At 51.4% G+C, this 19463-nt stretch overlaps 1 protein-coding gene across 5 annotated transcripts in view; it reads right to left on the reverse strand.

The window, feature by feature from the left end:
* Positions 1-19463, reverse strand: part of Klhl29 (kelch like family member 29) — a 277679-nt gene that overhangs the window by 36975 nt on the left and 221241 nt on the right. The window lies entirely within an intron of this gene.

Below are 19463 nucleotides of genomic sequence, written 5' to 3' on the forward strand. Positions count from 1 at the left end.
TCTCTCAATAAAATTAAGGGAAAAAAAAAGACACAAAGCAGGGAGTATGAGGAAAATGAAGAAAGGACAGAGTCACATGGAGGTAGTGTGGGATCTCCAGAAAGGAAGCATCCCTTTTCCCCCCAGGCAGCACCTACAAAGGAAAGAAAAGGCTAAGCCTGCAAGCCCAGTGTTTGGCTGGTTCCCTTCCACCCCAGAGAGGGAAACACAGGAAGTAGGGAGGCCTGGTGTGATCAGTCTCCCGCAGGTCTGGGCAGTGATAGAATCCTGAGCTCGCACTGTATGGCTCTGCAGAGCAGAGCTGGCCCATCCTGGCACACACCCTAGCATTGAGCTAGGGGTGCAGGACCTGAGAGGAGCCCCCGGCTGAGTCCTGGGTAACAGGAACCTGGGGCCAGGAGGAGCAGCCAGGCCACTGGATCCTCAGGTCTGCATAGGGTGATGCCACGCAGGGGCGGGATGAGTGCTCACTGAGAGCTTGCGTGACACCAGGGCTGAGTGCTCCTCACTCACGTGCGCTTCTGGCTGGCTGGTGGCATTGACGGGAAGCCGAGGCTGGGGAGATCTGATGTGGGCCTGTCCTGCATGAGGCCTGCCTCTCAATCCTGGCCTGTGTATCGGGCTCATCTAGAAGCTTTATAAAACTACTGATACCTGAAGCCATCCCCAAATTTCTGGTTTACTGGTAATGGGAGGAAAGATATAGGGACCTGGATTCCTAAAAGCACTCCCCCCACACCCACGAGAGCTTTTCCTGTACACAAAGTTTGAGAAGCTCTGGTCTCATGTTCCTGCACTGCTGTTGTTTTTACCGCCCCCTTTTCTTCTCACTCTTTAAGTGTCCAGACCTGTGCTTAGAGTGCAAAGACATTTACTTTAAAAAAAAAAAAGGAACGACAGCTCAACAGCTCCAAGAGCCAGAATTTATGCAAATGAATGCAAATAAATATACACTTTCATACATATGTTTATGCAAATATTCTTGTGGTCTTCACAAATCACTCACTTGCCTGCAAGCAGCAACCTGAGATTTCTTGGTGAGAACCCAGGCAGGGTGCCTGGGTTGCTGACAGGTGATGTCACGACCTCCCAGAGATGTCTCTATTAGCAAAAAGCATCCCAAAGTCCTCAGGGAACTTTGCTGAGCCTGGCTCTGCCACAGCAGCCCCTGCCCCATCCACTCAGGCCTCGGGGTTCACTCAAGCCTAGGGGCCAGGAAAAGATCATGAGCAGCTGCCGTGTGAGTGCACTATGGCCACCAGGCTATGGGCAGAGAGAGGGCACTGAGAGCCACTGTGATGACAGATCTGACAGCCAAGGGTCAGCTACCTTTAGCTCTGTGCCAGTCTGGATGGGCTGACGTGGGGATGGACACCCATTTCACTTAGGCAGAATACCTCACACCTGCTGTCTGCATGGCTGTGCCCTACAGCCTTTTAACCAGTCAAGAGACTGGACTCCAGAGGAGAGCTTGGCCAATCAAGAGCAGACCCTGGGGCTCTGATACACATTTCTCCAACACTGCTGGTGTGTCCTAGACTTTGCCCACCAGCTTGGCCTACTAAATTACTGGATGCCTCTGCGTTGGTGCCCCAAGGTTCTTCAGCCTGCTGGTCCTGCTTCCTTTCTGAGGGCTCCCAGCTCACCTGCCCACTGGGGCATCCTGCGAGAGGCTGGCCTACTCCCTCATTTGCTGCCTGAATGGAGAGAGTTTACCAAGGCAGGCATGGGAAGAGACTAAAGACCCATCTGAGAGCTGTGCCTTGGCTTTTGCAGATCCCAGCCCACCATGCCTTAGATGTCTCTGGGACTGTCACACCCAATTTCTTATTTCTCTAGTGGTTGCATCTGGGAGGTAGATATCACATCAGGCTCTAGACTGTGCACATGGGGAGGGCAGGGAAAGAGCAATACACGTCTAGTGGGAAGAAGAATACATGTTTCTGCCCTTCACTCATGCCTCACTGTCTTGCCCTGCGAGTTTACCCACAAATTAGGTGAGACATTGCCTGTCCCCACCACGGAATTGGACTTCAGTGGGGCAAGGGTTTCCACGCCCAGCACACAGGAAAAGGCAAATTCACCTGGTCACCACTCTCGCTTGTTTGAGTGGCGCTAGAAAGGGGAGGGCCAGAGGGCTGTCCACTCTCTTGGGCCACGATGGAAACTCAGTGCAGAACATCTCAGCTGGGCCCCTGAACTCAGTTCAACAGCCTCATAAGCACATCCACCCCAACTCCAACATACTAGGACACCGAGCCCAGCCTCGCTGCCCTCACTGGCATTTCTGTTCTTATTGGCCTAACATTTTAGGAGAAAAGGAGCATTTACACCCAGGAAATCCCTCATGGGGACCAGTTCGCTCCAGATCCATGACCAGTCACCCCAGAATCTCCACCTAGGCTCCAGGAAGAGGCCAGGCCTCAGAAAGCAGCATGTCCCTGTGGCCTGCTTCTCTTTTGCCAGCTTGAATCTGGGTTTAGAGGCTACTTTGTCCTCTAATTACTTCAGGCTGTCTCTTCATCTCCTCTGCTTTCCTGGGCTGTCTGAGAGATTTCCTGTGCTGTGGTCACTTAGCTGCTCCCTGATAGTGGACAAAGCAGAAACAGGTGCCTCCGAGCCCCACAGTCTCCAGGCTGGTTGGTGTAGGTCCTGCCGGGGGACCAGGAAGTCCCTTCCATGGCAGGCTGTTTCCTTGAGGGACCCATCCTGGCTCACAGCAGACCATGGGGCAGGTCAGCCATAGCCACATTGTTTCCCCTCCCCATGAGAAAAGCTAGCTGGAGTGGCAAGAGATATGGAGAGGGTACACAGGACAAGTCTTTCTGATTATTATGGCTTGTGCATAGATATCCCCCCAAAGGCTCATGAGGTCATAGGTAGGGCTTTTGGGAGGTGGCTCAATCTGGGGTACGGATGCTGGGATTAAGGGTGTGACACTGGGATCAAAGGTGTGTGATTACTGCGCTAGCCCTCTGATTGTTTTGGCACAGTTCTGGGTTGTGGATGATGCAAAGGCCCCTATCTTGTGGGTGGTACCACCCAAAGGGTGGGTAGCCTGGAATGTATAAAAGGGAAAGGCAGGCTTGTTGCTTGCCCCTTTCTGCTTTGTTGCCTTCTGCCTGCCCTGCTATGCCATGAACTGTTTCTCCTCTCTGATGCTCCTCTGCCACACCACCCAGCCTCGGAACCAGCCAGCTATGGGCTGAAGCCTCTACAAACTGTGAGCTGAAATAAACCTTTCCTCTTTTAACTTTGCCTTCTCCTGGCTCCTGTGCATGAGGTCATCTCTCTCAGGACCCAGGCACTTAGGGCGGGACCAGAGCTGAGAGGTGGCCCAGTCCAAAGCCCATAATCTAGAGACACAATAAGCTCACAATATGCTGGGGTGCTCAGAGCTTAAAATGCTGAGCCCCAGGCCCCAGCCAGGCCCTGAGTTCGATATAGCCAAGGCCTGATTAAAAAACCCAGTTTAGAAAACTGGACGGAATCCCGAGAATCCTCTCAGCCCTGTATGCTAGAGCTCCCTCCTCAGCTCCAGCCCTCTGACTGGCACCTGACAGTGTGCAGAGTATTAATTATGGTCAGAGCTTTTCACCATGCAATAAAAAGCCTTTTAAAACGTTCCGATGGGAGGTGATTAACTCTATTAAGTGGCATTATGGATCTTCCTATCTGTTGCTTTCATAAACATAGTTGTAGGCGGAATGTTTTATTATAGGCATAAAAATGTCCCACATTACAATGCATAAGCACATATTGGTGTTATATTTCTTTACGGTGCTACCGCCCCAGTCCCCAACCACTCCGAAAAGAAACTACACGTCTTAATAATTTATGCTCCAAGTTTTAACCAGGATTATCAATGGCAGCTTCCGAGCTTTCTCTTTTGGCAACACAATAGATCATAGTAAAAATGCACCGACAAGCGATGTGTCCGTTTGATTTTTTTCTACCTGAATCAGCAGCCCAAATTCCAGACACAGCAGTTCAGGGCAAACCGCACGCTGAAGAATTTAAGTCTAAGCATTTAATCTGTTCTTTCCATAAATTTCTGCTGCTCGTGCTTTATAATGATTCTACCAGAGGAAGTTTATTTATATCGCAGATTTCCAGCATCAGCACATTGAGAACACGACGGCAATCGCTCAGTCAATAGCTTACAGCCATGTATAATATCACTCCGGAAATCAAAAGCCCATTTGAAGAAAAGAAGGCTCAGATTAAAGTCACTTTAAGACATCAATAACTTGGAACTGGCTGAAGAGAAGTTATAAATACCAGGCGTGCGCATATGCAAATAAGCCTTGGCAGACGCACCACCTCCGCGCGGGAACCTCCCGGCGGGCCTCGTGCCACGTGACTGCGGAGACGCGGGGCGGGGCCTAGCTGCGAGTCACCGGGGCGGGGTCTGCCTTGCTCGGGGCGGAGCGACACCCCGCCTCCTGCCCGCGCGCCTGCGCAGTCACACGCCTCTGCTCACGGCAGCCCCGTAAGTCCTTTGCTGAGGCTTGAGGCTAGCGGGTGCTAGAAGGTCGCAAAGCAGAAGAGGCCACTTTAGTGACATCCTTGGCGCTCGGCTGCCGCCTGACGCCAGAATTACTCTGTCCCTCCGTCCCTCCCGGTTTGTCTTCAGCTGGAGCTAGGGATGGGTGCACATCTGTCCAAATGCGCACCTTCTGCCTACCACCCGCTGGGAGGCCAGCCGACTTCATGGTGTCCTTTCACCCCCAGGGCAGCTCTAAGAGGAACTGTGCCCGTTATACAGATGGAATGCGAGGCCGAGAGAGCGGCTTGTTCCAGGCCAAGCAGTTAGTGAGAGGTCGAACCAGGATCCAGTCAAGCTCTTAGTTCAGAAATCCTGCTTTTAGAGTTTTAAACTGCTGCATATCGCTGCTTCCTGCATACCCTGGGAGCCTTCTTTATCGTTGGGCAGGTCTAGGGGCCAGGAAGATTTAGTGGCCACTTAGGGAGGTGGGGCCCAGGGCCTCCGGAGTGCCATGCATGAGTAATCCTGATGCAATAGGAGGGGGCTGTGGGTAGCCAGGGGTGTACACTGGTGGCTGACGGATTGGAGGGTGGCTGGTGGGGCCAGCCTAGGGACATTCCTGGGAGGGGGTTGCCAGCTGATAGGAGGAGCCAAGCCCAAGCCCTGGGGACTGGAGACATGGGATCTGGCCTGCACACCGGCGATGGTGAGGGGGCTTTAGGTCTCAGAAGGTAGGGAAGGCAGGTTATGCTCCTGGAAGGGGCCAGAAGCCCAGGAGCATGGCTGCCAGAGCCCCAAAGCCACAGTTTTGCTAACTGCCAAGGCCTCTGTGGCCCAGGGCTTACCTTGGCCAAATCCCTATTACAACAAACTCTTCAGGAGAAAGGATGATACTTGAATGTCACTCAGGTGCAGGACAGTCCCTGCACAGAGCAAAGATCCACCCAAAGGAGAATCCCTCTGACATATGGGCAGCAGTAGGATAAGGTTAAAGCCACAAAAATATCTGGACAAGGGAGAAAGGGAGACTGGAAAATATTTCAGTCAAGTTATGCAAACCCACAATGCTGGTCATGGAAAGAAGGTAAGTTTCTTCAGGGTGACATGCCCAGAGGTGCTACCTGTAAAATTAGCCCTTGCTCAAGCTGCTTCATACTCTGGATTCCTGCCTTCCCTGTTCTGCACCAACAGTGCTGTATCACAGTGCATCGATTCCATCTGCTGCAGCCGTTCACTCACTCATTATTCGTCAGCCATTCAGCAGGTGCTTATTGAGTGTTGGAAGTGTGCTGAGCACTGGGGCCGCAGCAGTGAGCCAACCTGATGGAAAGCCCTGCTTTGGCGAGCCTGGGTCCTGGAGGGTATCTGGGGACCTGTCCAGTGTCTCGGTGTCATGGGCAGGTGCGGCTCAGCTGGCTCAGGAGGGCTGGGTGCTCACTCAGAGGTGTCCTCACTCATGTGTTCCCAGCAGAGGGCTTTTCAGAGCTTCCAGTGCAGTGGCTCATGGTCTCCCATCCCTTCTTCTAATGGCCTAACTTGCTCTTGTGTCTGGAGATCCTTCCTAGGGTGAGAGTCAGTGGGAACGCCTCTTCTTCCAGGGGGCAAGGCCTTGTCTTTCCAGGGAAATGACCTCCTGTGAATGGGAATATGCATTCCTGTCCCCTCCGTACTTGGAGCTCAGCAGGATGTGGTTTGGCCCTGTGGCCAAGGTACAAGAGCAGGTGTAGTCTGTCTCAGGAGCCTTACTGGGGTGTCTGGGACCTTCTGAGGTTGGGCTTCTCTCTTTCTCACTACCTGCGAGGGTGGGGAAGGTTGGGAGGCTGGCCCAGTGCCCTGGATCAACCTCTAGCTCCCATGCAGGCCTAGGGGAAGAACTGGATTATCAGGGGATAGGAACCTCAGAAATTGGGGCTGCAGGGCAGTTACCCGTGCTTTCTATGTGTAAGAACCAGCTCTTGTTGAACAGGTCCTATTTTGTTGGACTTCTCTTGCCTTTGGCCTTCTTGGCATATTTGTTTTCTGTAACTCCTCCTCAGGGTATTCTGCTTTCCTTTTGGCAGCTGCAGGAGTTCTGATGGTAGTTGAGGAACCCCATGAGGCCACATGAGGCTCCCTACAGGGGACAAGGTGCCTGGAGGAAGGGGAGTGAGCTGGGCTGGGCAGGGCGATGTCTTGACCCCAGCACCCTGATCACCACTGGGCTCTGGCCAGGCCTGTCCAGGAGTCCATTTGGGGATTGAAGAATGGCCAAGGAGTCAGGTAGCCCTCAGCTGGCAGTTGGCCAGGGGTTCCATATAGTATGGGGTCTGCACAGATTTTTTTGGAAGAGGGATGGGCTAAATGCAAGTCTGAGAGGAGATATGGGGTGGGGACATCAAGAGCAGGTGCACTGGTGTCACACAGGCATGGTGAGCACCCGGTGGGTTTTGAGTAGGGGAAGGCCTGGTCACAGTAGAAGCAGCTGTGTGCAGCATGCAGAGTGGACAGGAGGCAGCAGGAGGTGAGGTGGTGGCCAGGAGGAGCTCCCAGGTTGGGAAGAGGGCCAGGGTGGAGGGCTCGAGTGGGCTGAGCTGGCAGCCCTCATGAAGAAGAGCTGACAGGCCAGAGGTCCCTGGCTCCTCAGTGCCAGGCAGTTCATACGTGTGAGGGCACACCTCTGCTCTGGTGCAACTGCTTGTTTTCCAGATGAGAAGCAGACCTCAGGATTGGGGAATAGATCCCTTTTCCTTGTCACATGGAGTGCTTGCTGGGTAGCCCAGTGGCTGGATCTGGGTGTCAAGTGAATACAGGGCTGAGGACCAGTGCTTGAGTAAAGGACTGCCTAGTGTCTGTCCCTGCCTAGCTGGGTAAACAGAGGAGCAAGTGCTTCTGCGGCTGGGATCAGGGGACATGGTCGCACTGATTTCAGAGTTGTGAGGATTAAATGAGTCAATGCACACGATGATTAGAAGAGCATTTGGAGGGAGATAATCTCAGTAGTCCCCAAGGGCTGCTGGAGTTACTCTGACAATTTTCTGGTAGGTGGCAGGCAAGGGTCTTGAAGAAAGGGTACCTTTTTCCATTTCACATGAGGTTGCTAAATTGGCCAGTGGCACGGGTGTTCTAAAGTCATTCACAGTCAGCCAGGGGCAGACAGACACGAAAACAGACCCTGAAGATGCTGGCTGGTGAGCAGGATGCCGAGTTGTGCACATGTGCGAGGGTTAGCTGACGAGAGGCTCACTGTTCCATGTGAAGCTCCTGTCTCAGAATTCCTGCTCCCAAGTGCCTGTCACAGAGCCTCAGACACTCCAGGCCCTCAGCTTGGCCCCAGGGGAGACAGGCAAGGTCAGGAGGCCGAGCTCTGGCCCTGGGAGGCTAAGCCTCTTTTCCTGTGCCTCAGAGTCAGTGTGGAGTTGTTCTCTCCCTGCATTCAGTTTCCACTGTGGAAAAGGCAGGCGCTTATAGAAAAGCAGGCAGTAGACCATGTGCCAGGCTCCCTTCCCTCAGCCATGGTCTCAGGCAGGCAGCTTGTGTTTCCACTCCCATAGTGCCCATAGCACTGACTGGCCTGGGTCCTCACAGACAGACTCGAGTTAGGCTCTGGCCATGGAGTCCTGGAAGAGAAAGATGAAGATCCTTCCCTTGTGTTGGCCTTGGTGGGGGATGTGGGAGTGAGCAGCATAGGTCTGGCTGATGGGGGAGACCATACAGGACAGCTGGGAGAGGGGCAGATGGGGAGGAGAGGGAGAGGTAGGCCCAGGTCGGAGGACTTCAGGCACCCAACAGCTGGCTCCGTGTGTTGCCTGTAGGCCGTCTGCTTCTGAGGCATGATCATCCCTGGGGCTTGTCAGGCAGCTGCGTGGCTGAGGAAATGCAACTTTAGTGTCCCCTCAGCGTCTGCCAGAGCTGCAGGATCCTGGAAGAACTGGGAAGCAGGGTTCAGGGGGAGCACACTCTTCTCAGGTGACAGTGATCCAGCCAGGGGCCCCGTGCCTTCCCCGAGGTTTCCAGCTGTACACCAAGACATCGCAGAGTCTCAGGCCTCCCTCCCAGAGAGGGCTGGGGAATTTTTCCTGCTCTGCTGAGCTCCCTCAACAATATCAGCACATGGTTAATCTTCCTTTCGTTCAGAAATGCAGAGTAATTTGCCCGAATGGGGATTTCTGCATATTTATACTAATGTCTGTGTTTAAAGCTTATGAGACAGGGAATTGCTGAGCGATGTCCATTAGCAATATATACAGACTGCAATTATTTCTTTATGGTATGTGGTTTGACTGCAGAATATTTTATTTCTATGGAAGTAGTGGGCTTTGCCTTCTGTGTTTTCTTATGTTCCTGAGGAAATCAATAAGAACAAAAAAGAACTGAAAAGAGGCAAGAATAAAAAGAAAGTGACCTTTTAGGATTCTGAGAGCCTTGAATACACTACACCAGGAACTGCCTTTGTCCTCAGAATCTAAATGCATGTGCCCAAGTGGGAGAATTCAGCTCACTTCAGAGTGAAGACTTGTGAACCCTCCGCAGGACGCAGCACAGCTGTCAATTTGCTGGAGCCAGGATGAGCTGGAGGAGGTGTCCCCACAGGGACAAGTGGGAGAAGAGAACAAGGTGTGTCTGCAGAGGACACCACTTGTAGTCTCCTTCCTCACATCCCCATTTCTAGCCTAGGGCAGAAGCAGATTTGACTCTGGAGCAAAATAAGCCCCAAACCTCCAGGTTGGTGGACTGAGGCTTTCTGGAAATGGTACAGGTTCTGGTAGAAACCAGAACTTTTCATGCCGGAGGGAGGGATTTATTGTTCAGAACTGGTGAGCCAAAAAAACAGCATGAAGATGAATGGTGAGCCCTTTTGGTGAGCTTCAAGCCGTTCTTAGGAAGTTTTGGTTAGGGGCTGCTCTACGTAAAGATTCTGGCCAGGAAGCCTGCAAAACTCCTCCCCTCCAAGAATCCCATCCACGCTAACCTCCGGGCTTCCTGAGGACTTTAATCTGACTTCTGCAGTTTCTGCCAAACGGTTCAGGTAGACAAATCCAGGTAGACACTTGCACTCTGGGAGACATCTTCAGTCCTCAGCTGCTGGGAGAAGGTTATTCTCCTTCAGGTTGTTCTCAGGACAGACCTGTCCCAGGGGCTTTGCAGATAAGAAAGCCTGGCTTGGTGGAGAGGCACACAGGGAAGACCTCTGACTGTGCAACAGCCACTTGCCTGTGACGTGGCTCACAGCACTGTCATATCTCACAGTCCTTCTGAGTCTTCCCTTGAATCCCACAGTCCTCCCAGTTAGTCCTCTGCTGTAAACTCCCTGCACAACTGGAACATGTGGGCAGCCCTGCTGGATGATGCTGGCCTCCTTTTGGTCAGTGTCTGCCATCTTGTGTCCTCCTCCAAGCTGGCCATCATCTCTGGTCCACACTTTTGGCAGGAAAGAATTATTCTTTTCTGGCCCCAAAATAGTTCCCTGAAGCTTACACTGACTTCTCACTGCCTTCTTGCAAGGAAATCTCTTCGAAGAGGCACTGGGGTCTAGAAGAAGGACAGATGGTTCCTTTCTTTTTATAACATGGCCAGTCTTTTGAAGTGAAGAGCTATAAACACAAGTTTGTCTTCAGCAGATGTTCTGTGGGCACAACAAGTGCCACGTTGTGCTCTAAAGCAACCACGAGTGGTGCTAACTGGGGAGGAGACAGAAATTGGGCAGAGCTTTGGTGCATATTCAGGGGGCCCAAGGACCATGGCTAAATGGTTCCCATTCAGGATATAGGCAGACCTTATGTTTCTGCTCAGTTCCAGGTCTCCACTTTCTAGGACCCAAGGGAGCTCCCTTTTCTGAGTCCAGGGATGATGCACAACAGCTCCACTGTGCAGTGACCATTTCTGAAATGCCAGTGGTTGGACATGTTCTTCAGCATCTCTGCCAGGTATCCCTGAGGTCCCTGTCTGCAGGCTGAGATCCAAGGATCAGCTGTATCGCCTTCTCCCCTGAGCTCGTTGTCATTGGGTTGTCTAGTCCTTATGGCTGTAGTACACTGATTTGAGGACTTTCCTAAAGATGACAATGGCTGTCTAGACGCGACATCTGTCGAGCATTCCAGGAGCTGAAGCTCGCACTAAGTGTCGGCAGGAAGCCAATTCCTATAGCTCTGCGCTAGTGGCTCCTTATCCATTGGTGACAGAGACGTGAGGCGTCAATAACTACTTCTAAATGGATGTGAGGCTGTTTGGTAGATTTCAAGAATTTCATTCATTTAAAAGGGTATAAGCTCAATTAATAGACCTCATAAACTTCAAAGATGTATCATCTTTGCACGGAATTGGCTTCTTCATAGGATGACGGGCTCCATTAACTTTATTGCATTGGCAATACTTTGAATAAGGCGTGGGAGATGTAGCAACAGGCAAGAATCCCTAGGGCTGCCTGCCGCCCAAGCTACAGTGCTTTCAGAGGTGACCAGCTCCTGTCTGCAGCTTTCTCAAAGGTCTCAGTGTCCTTCCATCCATTTGTCCATCCATCCATCCGTCTGTCCCTCCCTCCCTCCTTGCCCCCTTCCCTCATATATTACTTAGAGATGAGGAAAGAACCCAAGAACCAATTTATATTGAGAGCTATCAGATACCTGACTCTAGGAGACGTGACATGGCCCCTTTGGAACCTGCACACCCTTAGCCCAATCATGGCTAGTGAAAATATAGACCACATCCGACAGCTTCAAAATATGACATAGTGGAAATTGCAGGCATTACACATGGACTGTTTTTAATTGACTCTGATTTTCCAACTTCTATCTGGGTAAGTATCTTACCCCCACCTTGGTTTTCCATCTGTGCATCTACCTCACAGGGCAACCTCAAGGATCACACAAATTTATAGTGAATATATAATGAGTATAAAGTAGAAGGCACTTACCAAAACCCCACTCCACTTCTGTGTCCCCAAATGGCAGCTCCTGACCCACAGCCTGAGACCACTTGCAGGATCAGCTTCATGGCTTTTGGTGCTATCATTACTACAGAGACCTAGGGGGAGGCCACTTTCCTGCTTTATGGGCATCTCCATATAAAGAAAGACTGAAAATATAGGACTTGGTTCTGGATCAGTCAGGATTTCTGAAACCTGTTTATCACATAGTCCGAAGGAGCTAGAGCCTCTGGGATCACCCCAGGATAATCCCTAAAGTGCAGGGAATGAGGTCCTTGGTAAGAAGCTCTCTCTGAGGTTTGAGTGGAGATCAGGGCATCCTGGGCCTTGCTGACTGAGCTGCTGGGCCTGGCTGGTGAAGGTACTCTAGACTAACGGCAACCACGCTGGCCTCTCACCTAGTGCTTATCCACTAGGCGGGACTCTGCTCAGGAGAGTTCACTTGGCAGGTCTTTCCAGAGAAGCTCCAAAGTATGGGTGGGGTGAGGGCACCCAAATTTAGAATTTGCCCACCTCATCTTTCCCTCTCTTTGAGATGCAGTGTTTCCTCCTTCTAGTCAAATCAGACTCTGGATCCACAAGTGATCTTGCTAACGTGGTGCCATGTAGGGCTTGGTCACTTGAGTTGTGTGCATGTGTTGGCCCTATTCGTCCTTCCGTTCATTCCTTGTGCAGCTACCCCCAGGGACTGACAGCTCCAGGTAGGATGTGCTGCTCTGATTGCATGGCCTAGCAGGGCAGGGCAGTGCAGGGGCAGGCCGGAAGGGTGTGTGACAGTCCCATCCCAGCCGCATGGGGCTTGGCTCTGTGTCACTCTCAGTCTGTGGGAGGAGAGAAGCCTTCTAGGACGGAGAATAATTCCTAGCAGTAGGTGAAGTAATTACACAAGTATCCAGGGAATTGGGATGGTTTCCCAGGGGTTTCTCTAGTGCAGTTTCTGGGTGTAGTGTACTGTTTTGACTGTTATCTTTGAACTTCAAGTTTTGCCACCTATAAAATGAAGAGCATTGCTAAATGACCTTCAGAGGATTCCTCCTCTATCATCCCCTGCTGTGGGGAGAGGTGGGGAGGACAGGATGGTATGCTTGGGAGTCTGTCCTCACCCACAGAGAGGAGGGGGGGAGCAGCTTCAGAGGTCACAGCTGGGGCCCAGGCAGGGGTGAGCTGGCCTGGATGGTCTTAACTCCCAGGCTTCCGAAGGAATCACTCTGAAAACCTCAGTGGGAAGGTTAAACTGGCTATGCTTTATAGAGGCAAAAAGGCATCAGAATGAAGTGAGGGAGGGCCCCTATGAAAGGGAATGAGGATACCGTGGAGGGATCCCAAAGGAACCAGCGCTTGGACAGATTTTTTTCTTCATTTGGATGTGTGAGTGCACGTGTGTGCCTGCGTGTTGAAGGACGTGTTTCAACTAATAAGCCACGATCGTTATAGGACAGCTGCGATATCCACGATGCTCAGGGCCAAGGAGCAGACAGCCTCTTCTTTCTTGGCACCCAGCCTGTTCCCAGGTGTCCCTCTACTAGGCTCTTGACAAATGGGAACATGACTAGGGAGCAGGGAGCTCTCCAGGAAGAGCTGCTGAGGTTGCTGGAGATATTTGGTCTGTAGGAAAGGAGATGCTGCCATCTTTAAAAGTCTGAAGGGCTGTCTTGAAAAATAGGCCAGCTTTGCTCTGGGTGGCTCCAGAGGGCAGGAGCAGGGAGCTCATAGCAAGACAGTTCTTGACCATTTAACGGCACCAACTCTCCTGCCACTGGTGGCTCCTTCTTGGTCCCCAGTAATGAGGGCAGATTCCTGCTTCCACCAGATGACTTCTGGGAGCCTTCTCAGCATGATGGTTCCATGAAATAAAAGTGAACCCTGTGTACAAATGATTCTAATCATGGAAACTATAACCAGCGCTCCATTAACAGGGACAGAGTGAGCAGTCTGTAGGTAAACCATGGTAAAGGTACATTTACGAAAAATTTCGAGTGGCTATGAGCCACTGACAGTATCCACATGTAAAAAAGGCACACATTCTAAGAGCGTAGCAACTATGCTGTGGTGAGGGGACATGCTTTCCATCTGCCAGTGAGACAGAGCTATAGACTATTATGGGCTAGCTAGGTCCCCTCAAATTCACATATCTAAGCCCTAATTCCCAGTGTGGCTGTATTTGGAGAGGGGCTTATAAGGGGTAATGAAGGTTAAATGAGCCCTTAAGAATGGTCACAAGCCAACAGGACTGGCGTCTCACTGAGAAGAGGAAGAACCACTGGGGCTGCACCCATCTGGAGGAGAGGGTGTTCGAGGATGCCGGGAGAGGCCAAGGAGAAACCAACCCTTCCTGCACCTTCATCCTGGACCTCCAGCAGCTTCCAGAACTGAGAAATTATATTTCTGTTATTTAAGCTGCCCTCTCTGTGGGAGCTTAGGAAGGCAGCTGTCCTGGCACACCAACATGTAATTATAACACTGACCCTGAAGAAGGTGGTAGAAAAACTAATATGTGCTTGCTCTGTGTGTAGCTTGGGCCTGAGGCTTGGGGCAGCCATGTCTGAGAGGTCATTGGAGAAGGGGAGAATGAGGTAGCAAGAGGCCAGTGGGCAAAATGAGAGGGTTCACCGGGCTGTGTCTGGTCATCCAGTAGGCCCCTGGGAGCATGCGCCTAGTGATGTACAGAAACGAGAGGACTTCCTCTCAGGTGCATTTCAATGAAGAATACAGGCAGTGACAACAGAGCGGTACCCTTCTGGCCAGTTTTTCTTCAAAGAGTGTACAGGGTTTTTTTTTGTGCATTCTTAAAATACTACCTGTATATTATTTTTACCCTTTACATTTTAAAAGAATGAGTATGCTCCTGAATGAAATGTAATTTCAACTGAACTGTGTTTTTTTTTTTACTAAGTCAGTTCTGTGGTACGTTTTCTTGGCTTCATGATTTGGGGTACCATTTATCCCCACCTCCCTATCATGTGGGACAAGAGGCAGGTATACCACAGCTCTGCCCAGCAGTGCCGCTCTCAGAATCTATCCTTAGTCTCTGGAGAACTCTAAGGTCAACCTGACTTGACACACTTTCCTAGCAGTGCTAGCAGAGACTGGCTATTTGGGTGGTGATCTGGCAACAGGAAACTCAGCATTAAACCTCTGTCACCCTAGGAGAGTTTTGCACAGAGCAATTCTGGACATTGAATGTGCCTCTGATTTTCCTAACAGGAGTTGATAGCTACCTCCTGTGTTCTCCTGAGGTCAAAGCCGGTCCTCACCTTGTGATTCCAGGATGGCCGCTGAGGTGGGAGGGTTGTGGCCCAACACCATAGGTCATTACCCACCAAACTTTCACTGATGAACAGCACAGCCTGATCAGGCTTCCGCGCTTTGTGCGCCAAGCACTCAGAGAAACAGACTTCTTGGGTTCACAAGCTTAAATTACTATCTGATCTTGTCTCAAATCAGGACAGGCCCTGTGGACCATCTGAGATGTGTGTGTGAGGCTGTGACTCCATGCTGGATGGAAGCACAACTCTGTGTGCCTGGCATTTCTTTCTCTCAACTTTCTCCTCTTAGAAAGAACCATTCGACTTCCCCATGTCTCCTGCAGTCATCCCAAGTGCCGTCAAAGGCCCACCCATACTGACCTTGTTTCTCTCTGGCCTCTGCTGTCCTTACTGCCGGCATTTCCTCACCTCCTTGTGTGAGCATGTCTTCCTCTAGTTCTGTCCCACCCTCTCCTGGCACAGTGTCTGGAGTGCTGAGCATTGCCATGGTGCCTTCTACCCAGTACAAGCTGGGACTGTGTAGGGCCCAAGGCTGCCATGTTGCCTGGACCTTTTGTCTGGCTCATGAGAGAAGCAAAGAGTGGTTTCTACACACAGTAGGTGCTTCAGACGACAAATGTTAGTTGTTCAGGTAGTACTTGGTCGTGCAGTGGGGGGTAGGGGTGAGGTGACACGACTCAGACCATCCCCTGACCTACAACCTAGCTTGTCATTCTGCTCATGTCTTCCTGGGCCTGCTGCTCCAGAGGCAAGATGGCATGGGGGCAGGACAGCTGGCTTCCTCCCATGGGTTGGCACCCTTCCTGAAGCCCCATTCCCACCAGCAGTGAGACTCCTTTGGCCTCATCCGGCACACAGGTGGGGCAGAGCAAGATTTCTGACCTGCAGGATGCTCAGGAATGTGGGGCTGAGGGCATGTCTTTCCCCCCAGCAGTACAAGGAGAGGGTCCAGGGGTATTCCTCTGCCTGCACCCTCCTGGGCAGGTGGGGTGGCTAAGGTGCCTCCTGCTCTAGGGTGACTGTCTCTGGGGGTGGCCTGGCTGTCTTTACTGCATCTTAATGTGCGGCTGGCTCCCTCACAGTCAGATGATCTGTTAACCAAACCGTTAAGCTCTGGACAACTCTCCAATTAATGAGGAACAAAGCCCCTGAGGAAAGAGCTCTGGGAAGCGGAGGAGGGGCTTCCTAGGCAGATACTGGCCAGGCAAGGAGGAAATACTTAGTGGGCATAGAGCCGCAGATCCCACGGGCTCGTACACACCTGCCTCCTGGGCTCGGGTAGAAAGAAGGTGGTCAGGGTGATAGTGATCGGGCTTTCAGACCCCAGAGCAGCTGAGGCCCTGCCGCTGATCACATCTCTGTCCTGGGGCTCTTGAGGGTTTGCAGTAGTGACAGTGGTAAGGCTGAGTAGCAATCTTAAGCTTGCTATGTGCTAGATACAGTTAGGACTCTACATACATTACCTCATTCCCAAAGCAGGTCTGTGAGGAGGGCACTCTCATCTCCGTGTTACAGAGGTGGCAGCTAAGGCTGAGAGACAGCAGTTTCCAGCACATGTTCATTGGGTTAGTGCGTGGTGGGATTTGAATTCTACCCAAGTAACCTCACGAAGAATCAGCATCTGACCACCTTTGTGCCACCAGCCATTTGCTCCTAAACATCTCACCATTCCTGCGTTGGTTCATCTGAGGAGCCAGGGAATTCTAGTCTCATCTATGGTGTGGCCCTGGAGGAGGACCCACCTCTGTGTCTGTGGCACCTTGGTATCAAGCTGAAGGCACAGGTGCTGACAGCACTCCAGGGTAGATAGGAGGAGCTCTCCCAAGATGAGCCACCCTGGCATTAGGGAGAAGGTGCCAGCAACAGGCTGGCTCCTTCTGGTTGTTATGGTGATGAGGAAGGACTGGAAAATGTTTCCATGGGAGAGGGCAGTTTTTATCTGTTCAAAGTGGATCCCTGGGAACTAAGGGTTTGAAATATCTTGATGATACTGTCCCCAGACTCTGGAAGGAAAACTGCTCTTTGATTTGCTATACTAACATGGGCCCCTAAAAGGTCACAGTCACTGAAAGATAGCCTTGGAACTGGAATAATAACAGCAAGCACTTTTGTGGTGGTTATGACACAACATGCTAAGGGCTTTAGGATAAAATAACTCAGTCCACACAATGACTGAAAGAAGCTGGCTCTGTCATTAATCCCCTTTTATAGATGAGGAATTAGAGGCAGAATTGCGGATCCTGTATGCTTGGGGGTGGGGTGCCTGGGTATGGGAGGAAGTCTTCTAATGGATGGACCTCTGTATCTAGAGGAAGCATAAGTCTAGGGGGCTGCAGAATGAAGCCTCACAGGGTACACTGCACCCCTGGATAGCCAGAGGTCTGTGGCCCTCAGATACTGACTACTTTCAATGTGCACAGGGAAGAGTCACAGGGTCTCGCTGCTAGTTCTTAGTCTGGCACTTCATCCATGACATGCTCCTTGGACAGTTTTTAGTGCTGGGCACCAATCTAGCTATTGGAGCTGAGTAGGAACAGGATGGAGTCCTTGCCTGTCCACCCCAAGGGCTCACAGTCTAGTACAGAAGGGAACGGGAGCAGGCAAATTGTTCTGAAGAGGCTTCCTTCAAGGTACAGAGCACGGGGGAGTGGGGAGGACCACAGCTGGTGTGCCTGCCCAGCAGGCACTTGGGGCTCGGAAGGCAGAAGAGGGAGCTGGGGGCACGCAGGAGCCAGGGCTGAAGCAGCACGTCAAGGGTAAGTGCCGGTTGCCGGAGCAGTGGGGCGAGTGAGACATCTGACCAAGCGCCGCAAGACCAGGCCTGACTTTTGAAAAGACCGCCCTGGCTGCAGCATGGAGCTTGGGCTAGAGGTTACGCTCTGTGGGCCAGTCAAGGGGCTAGGTAGGTCCTCAGCGGCCTTGGGTGTGAATGCTGCCTGGACTTGTGATGGCCTTTCCAGGCTGCACGTACAGGAAGCGTAAGTCTGTGGGAGGGTGATGGAACAGACTCTTCTTTGGAAAACACCTTATGCCTTCGGCCTCACTGTGTGTGGGCAGCTTTATCATGTATTTCAACTTCCAGGATATTTATTAAGATTGCTAAGAAAAGTGTGCCTTGGACCTGTCAGGGTGTGGAGCGGGGAGGGGTGAGATCTGCACCAGGCTCCCTGCTTGGGGAGAGCAATCTTAAGTCTCCAGGCCTGAAATGTGACACATGCTACCTCCTGCAAAGTCGCTTGACTGAGGCTGCCCTGTGAGTGCCGCACTGAGGAGGAGTCTGACTTTCTACCCCTTCACTACTTGCCCTCTCTGTGAGCTCTCTGGACTGTGGGCCAGTGACAGCAGGAGTTTGGGTGGTGAGTAGGCACTGTGCTAGGCATGATTGTGCGCACAATCTGACTGAATCCTGCCCTAGGCCCTAGCGGGGTGGGATTGTCACTTTTATTTAAAGATGAGAAAAGGGAGGTCAGGAGATGTGCCCCAGTTACATAGCTATTCCCTGAGCCTCAAAGCATCTTTATAAGGATCCTGTGTTTTGCCTTGTTGGGTCAGGGGTAGCTGCCATCCAGGCAAGGCATGACCCTGGAGATGCAGAGTTCCCTGAGACACACGTCCGGGGACAGGAATGGAACCAGAGGAAGGAGCTAAACACCCCCCTCTACCTGGCCCCTGCGGACCCTGAGGCTGAGAGGCCAGTCCCTGTAGATGGGTCCTCATGGCTGCTTACCCAGGCCTGTAAAATCTAAATCAGGAGAGACCTCTGCTCAGGTCAACTTGCACTTGACTTTTTGGCCCAGAAGCAAGCCAGAGCAGGTGCAGCCCAGTTCCTCTCTCTCCAAACATGCAGGCCGCCCCACAGCCCTTCTGCGGGTCAGGCTCTGCGGCCACTCACTCATCTACTCTAAGCCACCAACAGTCCTTCCTGGAGTTATACCGGGGCAGACATCACCTCCATAGACCCGCACTTCCACTCTGAGTGCCCAGGGACACAGCTGGCTCAGGGCACTGCAGGGGCAGTGACATCAGCCCTCCGTCTCATGAAGTTCTGAGGGTCACTGCACTCCTTTCCAAGGATTAGTGGAGAGTCCCAATCCATAGGGCAGACATCTCAGGTATTTCATAAGAGATTCAAATGGAACTAATTCTGTTTTCCTCCCTTATCGCTTTGCACACACGAAATCTATTTTTAATTAGCTTTCAATACATAATCTAAAAAAGCCCCACAGCTTGTTCCCACCCCCAAATTGTTCTTCAGGAAAGATTTATCTTAAAAGTTTCTTAAGAAAATCTATATGTCCTCAATGCATTTAAATAACATTCATTAATGTGAACTGCACGCGAGCCAGCTTCTCTAGTCACAGATGAGAGACAATCGCTTGACCTATTGCAAATCAAAAAGCATTTTGCACACCACCTTTATTTTTCAATTGGTTAAGTTTTAAAGTCCCAATGCCCTTTTTGGGAAGGCAGACTAATAGAGCTCCAACTGAATTTTTCGTTCAGTCGATTGGAAGATAATTACAAGAAACAAAATGTGAAATTTTAAATCAGAGCACTAATGAAGTCTAAAAATACCAGTGGCCCATCCCTCTAGCTGGCACAACCTGTTCTTCATGAAGGGGGATCTCTCCGTAATTACTCAACCCCGTGAGAGGGCAGGTTGTCACGTCAAACAATAGCAGGCAAAATCTCGGGGCTGTAATGAGCTAGATCGTGAGGCGTTCTGCAGTGGATCTTATTATAATGCCGGGCAAGGTTTCAAACAGAGAACAGGAGAAAAGGAAAATTCTTTTTTTTTTTTTTTTTT

Source organism: Octodon degus, unplaced genomic scaffold, assembly GCF_000260255.1.
Source record: "Octodon degus isolate 3935 unplaced genomic scaffold, OctDeg1.0 scaffold00019, whole genome shotgun sequence".
Taxonomy (NCBI): domain Eukaryota; kingdom Metazoa; phylum Chordata; class Mammalia; order Rodentia; family Octodontidae; genus Octodon; species Octodon degus.